The following is a 10,101-nucleotide window of genomic DNA, read 5'->3' as shown; positions in this document are numbered from 1 at the left end:
GTGACTTGGACTCGAGTCAGACTCGAGTCATGAATTTGATGACTTGCGACTCGACTTGGACTTGCATAACAATGACTTTGTCCCACCTCTGGTGAGTATAGAAACAAACAAGATGTATTGTAAGAGTCACTTTATTTTTCATTAATATTAAAGAAGTGAAGTTGCCTTTACATGCTTAAGCTGTTAATTTATCCATTGCATGGGTGGACCTTATCCTTATCAATCATCCAGACATTTGCCCCCCCTGAGAGATTTTGCAGGAGCCGCCACAGCCCCCAGGTAAAGCCCACTGACCCATTCGTTATTTTTCACAGGCGAACTTGGCCACACATGGTGATAGCTCATCAAAGTGGCTTATATCATTACGAGGGGATTTATAGTAGCAGTCACATAATCAAAAGCAAGTTTATAAATGTGAAGGGCAAAATCCGGAGAAAAAGCATGTGACCACAGGGAGAGAGTACACGGGAACTCCTAAGGGGCCGTCCATAAATGACGTCACGCGATTTTGGACGATCGTCACAAATGTCTGACCCCCCCCCCCCCCCCCTAGGTGCGTGACGCCATTTATGGACGGCCCCTAATGTATATGCATCGTCGGGGTCGAACCCACGACCTTCTGTGTACCACGCGAGGGAGATAACATCCCCTCGTCATCTTGGTGGCCCTCTGTCTTTGGGGAGGCCTACATCGTGCAGTGAATTGAAAATGCAGGGGTAACTTTTGCCAGTATTAATCTTTCTCACTTGATGGAGCAGAGGCAAACCATTTCATATTCTGTCATTTAACGAAATGGATATTTTAATAATATATAGTTTTGCTTGTACTGTATATAATACTGTATCATAAATAACCCATGATTAGCGCAATGCAATACACGCTGATTAAAATTCAAATATAAGGAATTTGTAGAACTACACAGAAAATCAATGTAATGTTATAAGAAACGTGAGTTGCGAGGTTCAAAGTTTTCTCCATTTACGTAATTTCAAATAGTGCTGCAGATCATGTTGAAAGGTGCCTCCCACTGGGTTTAGGTTGAATGTTCGATATGATTTAGAGAACATTGAGTTCAAAGTGCATTGTGTTGAGACATCACCGAATGCCTGCTAGTTAATGTTGTGTTTGTAATACATTATGACGTTTATCAAAATGTGGGGCTTTATCTGGAAAATTTTAGTTTCAGTCGTGAACATATGTCCTTTGGGGAAACCAAACAATTCAAATACAGATTGTGAAAAATCGTTCCACACCATGAACAACTTAATTTTATGGTTGAGTTGTTAAAATATATTGGGGTTCTTGTCCAACGAGCAATATCAGAGCATTTGTGCCTTCAGAAGTGTTTGGATTTTTGCCAACGTTGCACTCTCAAAGCTTCTGCAAGCCCAGCCTCACAATTTCAGACAGTCAATATCACAGTGAACTCCAACTGTAAGGCACAGACACCATGTTGCTTTACAGAATGTGTTCAAAACAATAGTAATCTCCAAGGCATATCGAATAACACAAAAATCATCTTGTCACATTATGTTTTTGGACAGCAGTCAATGAATGAAATGACATGGTACAATCTTATAACAACATCGAAAGGTGGGTTCTATACTCTTTGGTTCTTTCAGTAAAGTAACGTAGGTATAAAATAATATAAATAAAATCACGACGTTTCGATTGCAACACAAGCAATCATCATCAGGTGGGAAAACCACAGCAAGAACTGTTTTTGCTGAAGTGGGAGAAAAAAAATAAATGTTCTTGCTGTGGTTTTCCCACCTGATGATGATTGCTTGTTGCAATTGAAACGTCGTGATTTAATTTATTTTATAACCTACGTGACTTTACCGAAAGAACCAAAGAGTATGGATCCCTGCAGTCACGAAAACTTCAAATCTAGAGTGGGTTCTAGAGTTGCACCACTGCCACATGAAATATTGTGCAGCCTGGCAGAGTGGCACTGTGGTGAGAGAGATTCACAAGTTGAAGGTTTCTCGTTCAAATCCTGCACAGAACTTAATGCAGCCATGGTAATCTGCAATTTCTACCACTGCCTCGGGGCCACCAACATAAATACACGGTGCCCCCATGACTCGTTTGAGCAGAGACACTGTGCCTTTTCGCATTGAGCAATGGTCGGTTCATTCTGGCGGTAGGTCAGAAGTAAAGTCAAATTACAGTGGTACCTCGGTATACGTTGTTAATTCGTTCCAGAAGGTAGGACTTATCCAGAAAATGACGTATACCAAACGAATTTTTCCCATAAGAAATAAAGGGAAAGGAAATAATCCGTTCCAGAGTATAAGAAATGATATTTTATATGGTATATTATACATTAATGGGGTTGTATACACTACGTATTATTAAAATTCATACATTAATTTAAATAAATGCATAAATACATTTAAATAAATTGAATTACAAATAAAATTTAACATCACTTTACCTTGCTGAGAGGAGTTGATAGCCTACGAGGATGGTGGTGAGGAAGGGGAGGAGGAGATGCTACTTTTTTGGAAGGAGAGTCCCCTTCCATTAAAACTTCAGGAAGCTGAAATTCTGGAGTTTTTTTATCTTTCTCTTTTCTGTCTTTTTTCTTGACTTGGACCTGGTTGAGGCTCACCAGGTTTGAGTTTTACTAAAAACCTGTCCATTGAAGTTTGTTTTTGTCTTCTAAGAATGTTCCTGAAGTGTGACATTGTCTGGTCATTCCACACAATACTGTTACGGCTTGTTAGAGCCGTAACAGTATTGTGTACGCGGGTACTGTACGCGGTGACTCATCCCGACCCAAACAAGTTCTAGCAAGCGCGTCGTATCCTGAGCAAGATGTCGTATCCCAAGATATGTTTTTCTCGTCAAAACACGACGTATACCAAATTCAACATATTCCAAAGCGGTCGTATACAGAGGTATGACTGGGGAGTGGAGAGATGAAGACAATGTCCAGGAAGATTGAGAACTTATAAACTGTCTACTGAGATGGCAAAATGATCTGTACAAGCATGTGCAGTTGAATATTCCACCAAGGCTGTGAAGATTGACAAATACCAGGCTGCATCCAATGCACATTATGTTCTAGAACAGTACAAGCGATGATAGGATTGTTACTGCAATGGTAGACTGTCAGGCAGTAATATATAATTGTTTCATATAAGAGATGCATATTTTTCACTCAAGCATGGACACCCTAATCAAAGACTATTTTTCAATGGCACTACATCATTGGGAAAGTTTGGCATGGCAATAATTCAAGAAACTCGAACAATTTTTCGCTCCATATTACTGTCACTTTCTGCGTAAAATATCACCGCAGCAAAGCTGGAGGTTGTAGTACTTTATATAAAATGTTTTAAAATGCTGGTTGAATTCGAGTTCTGAGCCATCAAGGAGAAGGAACGCAACATCAAAAAAGTTTAGTTGGGACATCTTCTGAAACTGTAATTTACTGCCCTGTGCAAGGAAAGTTGGCACAAGCTCTCATGGCAGAAGACACGAAACAAATTATACACGGATATTGGTAAAAAATAAAATATTTAACTTTATATTTTTACGAGTTGGAACTGTTAGTATGTTATTATCCAATAGTTTAGATGGTAAACTTTATTTTTTTATTTTTGAATGAACACATGTATTGGCAAACAGAAAGACACTTGCAATACCTTCCGTAAAAAACTCCCATTACTATAACTAAAGTTCTTGCATCGCTGAAATGTACACATAGCAATGAATCACATCAAACATACTATTGGCAGGAAACCTTTAAAATACTACATTATACGAGAAAAGAGTTTGCACAATGATTCAAATCAACTTGAGGGTGTATTTTCTTGCAACAGAGGCAACAGAATGGTGTTTGTATTATAATATAGGATTGTATAGGTTATAAATACACATTATTTAGCAGACAGAATTTTTAATTTATATATAATCCTCATCTTGACACGAAACCAGGCTCTTCGTTATTGGACTGGTGTCACTGGTATGTCTGGCATGATCCTAGACTTCATTTCATTCGTTTGGCAATCCTAACCTTTTCCACATCAAGGTTTTTTTTTGTTTGGGGGGGTGTGTAATTTTACTCCTTGCACAAGTTCCACCATTGAAAAAAACTTAGATGTAGTTGTCTTTTCATTATCAACTAGCTTGTTTGCCCAAGGACGGGTGTATATTGCAGTAAATCTGAAATATTCAAGAGAAAAATTGTTCATCTCATGATTATTAATGAGGGGGGGGGGGGGTTGCTCCATGTGGAGTGACGTCACCCGATAATGGTTATTGGGAAGGGATGCGGCATGTGGAGTGAAGTCACCCGCTAATGGTTATTGGGTAGGGGTGCGGCATGTGGAGTGACGTGACCCCCTCATGTTTATTGGGGAGGGGTGCGGCATGTGGAGTGACGTCACCCCCTCATGGTTATTTGGGAGGGGTGTGGCATGTGGAGTGACGTCACCCGCTCATGATTATTAATGAGGGGGGCTCATGTGGAGTGACGTCACACGTGGGACACACATTCTTGGCTCATTATATTAGTAATTACAATTGTCTTTAAGAATCTGAAGAAGAAGAAGACGCCTAACACATACCTTGCTGGCTACTGCAACTTATGAACGAGGCCCCACAATTGTCTTCGTCGTGGAATTCATGGTTAGATGAGTGTCACGTGGTTTCTGGGGCGGGCAGTCTTTGGGTTGCATTCAGTAATTTTAGTTGATTTAAGGATGCACGAGTGGAGCCATTGATTGCTGAACTGACTTTAAATATCCGAACTTGAAAGTCAGCTTAAGATCCATTCAAGTGGCAGATGGATGTCCACACGGAGGATTGAGCAGTGCTCTCAAGGCAGGTTCATCAAATTGAAGGACAAGAATCCAAGTGAAGTATTGGAAAATGACGGCAGGAAACTCCTTGACGGGAACACACTTCTTTTATTAAATCTTGACTCGTAACAATACAACGCGTGGCCTCTCTTCTTCACAATGCGCTTCTCTTGACTCTGGATTCTGTGCTGCCGGCTCTCTGTGCCTCGTGTAGACTCCGCGCCTCGGCTACACTCCTCTCTCGCCTCGTGTAGACTCTGCGCCTCTGCTACACTCTCCACTCGCCTCGTGTAGACTTTGCATCTCTCTCTCTGGCTACACCATATGCATACTCGGCTCGTGTAGACCTTCCTCTCTCGCTGGCTACACCGTATGCATACTCGGCTCGTGTAGACCGTTCTCTCTCGCTGGCTACACACTATACATTACTCAGCTCGTGTAGACCGTTCTCTCTCGCTGGCTACACACTATACATTACTCAGCTCGTGTAGACCGTTCTCTCTCGCTGGCTACACACTAAACATTACTCAGCTCGTGTAGACCGTTCTCTCTCGCTGGCTACACACTTATACCTTACTCTCCTCTACTCTCCATTACTCTCCTCTCCGGGCTCTATCTCTGCACCTTCGTCTTCATTCTTAGATGGTTCCACTTCCGCCCCTGCTCCTCTGTGCATCACCTTATATACCCCTTCTTCCCGGGAGACGGAGCGGATGCGGACCTCAACGTCGGCACCGCTCCTCAGTTACCCAATCCCCACGCGCTATCCCTACGATCCGGTTCCGCTCAGCGCGTGTTTCCACTCCCCGACCAATCACACCGCGCTGCTACCCGATCACTCCCTCTGGGCGCGTCACCGGCACACAGCCAATCAGCAGCACTACCCCCACCCGCGCACTGACGCCTGCTCCTCCCCGTCAGCGCGCGTCACCACACACACACCCGTACATACGCGCCGGCACACGACATATACACCCAGCGCGTATCACCACTACATCACCCCCTCCCACATAGCTCGCAGCCGGCCCGGCTGCTAACAACAACCAACCGCGACGATAAAACGACAACCAACATAAAAAAAAAACCCCGAAACCCCCCGAGTGTGCCCCGTAACATAACACAACACCAACAACAACAAGAATAACTATGTACAGATTGACAATGAACCCGAAAAGTCAACAATAACACGATACGAGCAAATTCGAAACGAACGCGCCCCACGTCCCTGCGACTACACGCAGTGACGAGGCGCTCCAACTGCCCCGACTCCTCACGAGGCAGGTCATGCAAAGTAGCACGACCTGGCGCGAGTCCGTCTGGCTGGTCCATCGTATGGGGCGGGACACTGACGACCGTCCGGCGGTTCCGGCTGCTCCAGACGGCGCGGAACGGGCCTGAAAGGGCCGGCCCCGCCGCGGAGATCCGGCCGCCGGTGATCGGCAGCTGTCAGTTCCGAGACACCTGGGAGCAGATCAGGCGAAAATACGTGTGGATCAGGCAGAGACATTTCCCCCTCTGGGTCGCCGGTCACGTCACACGCCCGGCCATCACGACACAAGGGGAGGCCATATGGAGGCGAGAACGGTTTCAGTCGGGAGGGGTGAACGTACCACCGGCGCTTTCCCCACTTTATCTGAACGCACTGGGGCCGTGCAACGAGCACGACCTCCACGGGTCCCCTCCACGGTCTCAACAATTTAGGCGACGTAGCCAAGGGTGCCTGAGGGCAATGCAGCCAGGCCCTGTCACCTGGTTTCCATTCGTGCATGGACACCTTCCGTGCCCGCAACCGTTCATTAGCAATTTGGCGAGCCCGCGAATTAAGCCGCGCGGCCTCCCTCGCCTCTGTCAGCTTGTGAATATTAAACTTAATATGTTCTGCCAAATTAGAATTAGTTCGTGGAGCGGACAGGCCAAGTTGCGTTTCTATTGGCGGGTCACCTTCCCGACCGTACATCAAATAGAATGGGGAAAACCCCGTAGCTGCATGGGGGGCCATTCTATACGCGGCAAGGACTCCCGGGACCTGCAGGTCCCAATCTACATGTGCCTCGCACACCTGCTGGCACAGCATGGAAGTCAAGGTTTTGTGGAGTCTCTCCACCATCCCGTCAGTCTGCGGGTGGTACGGGGAGGTACGCACCTTCTTGGTACCCAACAGATCGCACACCTCTTGCAACAATTTACTCGAAAAATTTTTACCTTGGTCGGTCAGCAGGCGTTCGGGAGCCCCCTTGTCCAGGACATAGCCCTGGACGAAGGCATCCGTCACAGCCGCTGCCGACTGGTTAGCGAGAGGCCACGCCATAGGCCATCGGGTAAAGTATTCGACCCCCACTAACAAATATTTATTCCCTCTCGGCGTGACTGGGAAGGGCCCCAAAATATCGAGTGCAACGAGCTCGTTGGTACGCGAGACCTGAATAGATTGCAGCGGTGGATTAGCTGCCACGGCCGGTGGTTTACGCCTGGCGCACTCAACGCACCCCTTCAGAATATGCACCACATCACTTCCCATTCCCGGCCAGTAATAGTCACGCTGAAGCAGGGCAAGCGTCTTGTTAACTCCCAAGTGCAAGAGGCGTTCGTGTGCCGCCAAGACAACCCTCCCCCTCACAGCGGAAGGCACCACGAGTGCGTTCCGCCGGGACAAACTGTCCCATTTCAATAACACGCCCCGCTCAAGTACATAGGAGCCGGTACGCTCCTGGTCCCCCTCGGGACCCCCAACCTTGCGGCGCAATGCTAGCAGCGAGCTGTCCGCCATCTGGAGGCGGCCCCATTCGCTGAGCGACAGCGAGAGCAGCGAGTCCCGACCCTGAGAGGCAGTGGAATCATCCCCGATCGGTGCGCCCGCTGTCGCAGCCAGTGCCCCCATCTCCCCCGCAAGCGTCGGTTTACAGCGCGCCGATCCCGACAAACACGCGCATTCATCACAAGGCAACAACCGCGACAAGCAATCGGCATTCGTGTGTCGCAACCCCTTACGGTACGTAGTCGTAAACTGATAGTCCTGGAGGACTTCCAACCAACGCGACAACTGGCCCGAGGGCTGGGCGACCCTCAATGAATACTGTAGCGCCGCGTGGTCCGTTCGGACTGTAAAGTGACGACCATAAAGATATGGCCTAAACTGCTGCACAAAAAAAACAATGGCAAGCAGCTCGCGACGGGTGACACAGTAGCGCTGCTCCGCCGGAGACAACACCCTACTACCGTAGGCGACAACTCTTTCGACACCCCCAACGACTTGGGATAGCACCCCCCCAATGCCCGTGTTGCTAGCATCCGTGTCCAGCAAAAAGGGACTGGCAAAATCGGGATAACACAAGGGTGGGGCACCCACCAAGGCGTCCCGGAGGGAGCGAAACGCGGCCTCCTCCTCCGGTCCCCATTTGAACTTCACTCCCTTCGCCGTTAGAGCGTGCAAGGGTTTTGCAATAGTGGCGAAGTGCTCAACGAACCGCCGATAATAAGAAGCAAACCCGATGAAACTACGCACGTCGGAAACGGACGTAGGTGTCGGCCACGAACCGACACAATCCGTCTTCGCGGGATCGGTGGAGATCCCCGAAGAATCGACAATGTGACCCAAGTATCTAACGGACCTACGAAGGAGGTGACATTTGGCCGGTTTAAATTTCAACTTAGCCGATCGCATTCGCAAGAACACCCCTCTCAATCGCCGGAGGTGTTCCTCAAACGTTTTACTGAAAACAATGACATCGTCCATATAAATCAAGCATGTATCCCACTGCAAGCCCGACAAAACCAGCTCCATAAGTCGCTGAAACGTCGCTGGAGAGGAGTGAAGCCCCATGGGTAACCGGTTAAACTGGAACAGCCCCCCTGGAGTCCGAAATGCTGTCTTAGGTTTCGACTCTTCGTCGAGCGGCAACTGCCAAAACCCCGATAACAAATCAAGAGTCGAAAAATATCGCGCACCAGACAATGCATCGAGGGACTCATCCATCCTGGGGAGCGGATACGCGTCAGCCACAGAGATCTTATTCAGGCGACGGAAATCAACGCAGAATCGCAGGGACCCGTCCTGCTTCTTAACCAGCACAATAGGCGCTCCCCACGGGCTAGAGGAGGGCGAAATAATATCGGCTTCTAGCATATCGTTAACAGCCGACTGAACATGTTCCTTCTCCACGGGACTCAGTCGGAAGGGATTTAGCCCGACCGGCGCCGCATCGCCCGTTTCAATGTGATGGTGCAACAAATCCGTGCACCCAATGTCATACTTATGTTTACTGAATACATCAGAGAATTCAATGAGCAACTCGCGCAGCGCACCCAACTGCGCCGCCGACAAATCGTCCGAGGCGGCACATAACGAATGGACCCACTCAAGGTCTTCCCTTGGCTCAACGTTCCGCGCGGGGCTCGAGCCCACCAGGGACCTGCGCCGCGTGAGCCAGCACGGTGCCCTGCGGAATGACAGCTGGTCGCGACCCCGCGTTCAAAACCATCACAAACGGATCCCTGTCAGCCCGCACCAAAGTGTGAGCCACCGATAAATCAAGACCCCCGACAGCCTTGTTAGAAGGACCCAAAAGCATACTCTGTCCCGAAGCCTCCCTCACCCATGGTTTCCGCAACCGGAGGGGAATCAACATCTGTGAACCCGGGGGCACTTGCACTGTCTGCGTCGCCACCGCTTGTATCGTAGCGCACGCCGTCCGAATGTCAGTAGGGCCCGTCAAAAATGAAATCCGGCGACCCGATGGCAGTTCAATGCATCGTTGATCGATAAGAATTTTAATGGGCATTTTAGCCAAAAAGTCAGTGCCCAAAAGACACGGAACTGCCAAAGAAGACGAAACGAAAACGGGTCCCGACAATTTGATATCTCCAATGCAAATGGACGCCCTAACCTGACCGATAATGCCCAACGATCCCCCATTAGCGGCGTAAAATGGCACATCCACTGGAAGCAGCGGACGACATTGGACCGGAAGAATATTATAAATGAGGTCCGATATAATAGTTGCCGATGCCCCCGTGTCCACTAACACCCTAATCTCAACCCCATCAATAGATCCCGTAACAACGGACGAACCCGCCGAAGCAGCCACAATTCTATGCCCCAATTCCGCCCATTCAATGTCTCCCTGGTCCCGGCCGAACCCCCCTCGCCGAACCGAATCCCCGAACCTTAACCGGCCCTCCTCCGCCGCAACGCGGCGTCCCATGTGTGCCGAATAAACAGGCCGAGCGTGTGAGGTGCCGCGACTTGCCGGGGATTGTAGAGATGACTTGGGCTCTCGGTCGTCGTCCA

This window comes from Lampetra planeri, chromosome 2, assembly GCF_965212315.1.
Source record: "Lampetra planeri chromosome 2, kcLamPlan1.2.h2, whole genome shotgun sequence".
NCBI lineage: Eukaryota > Metazoa > Chordata > Hyperoartia > Petromyzontiformes > Petromyzontidae > Lampetra > Lampetra planeri.
The sequence above is the reverse complement of the archived record's forward strand: the minus strand, read 5'-3'. Positions refer to the sequence as shown.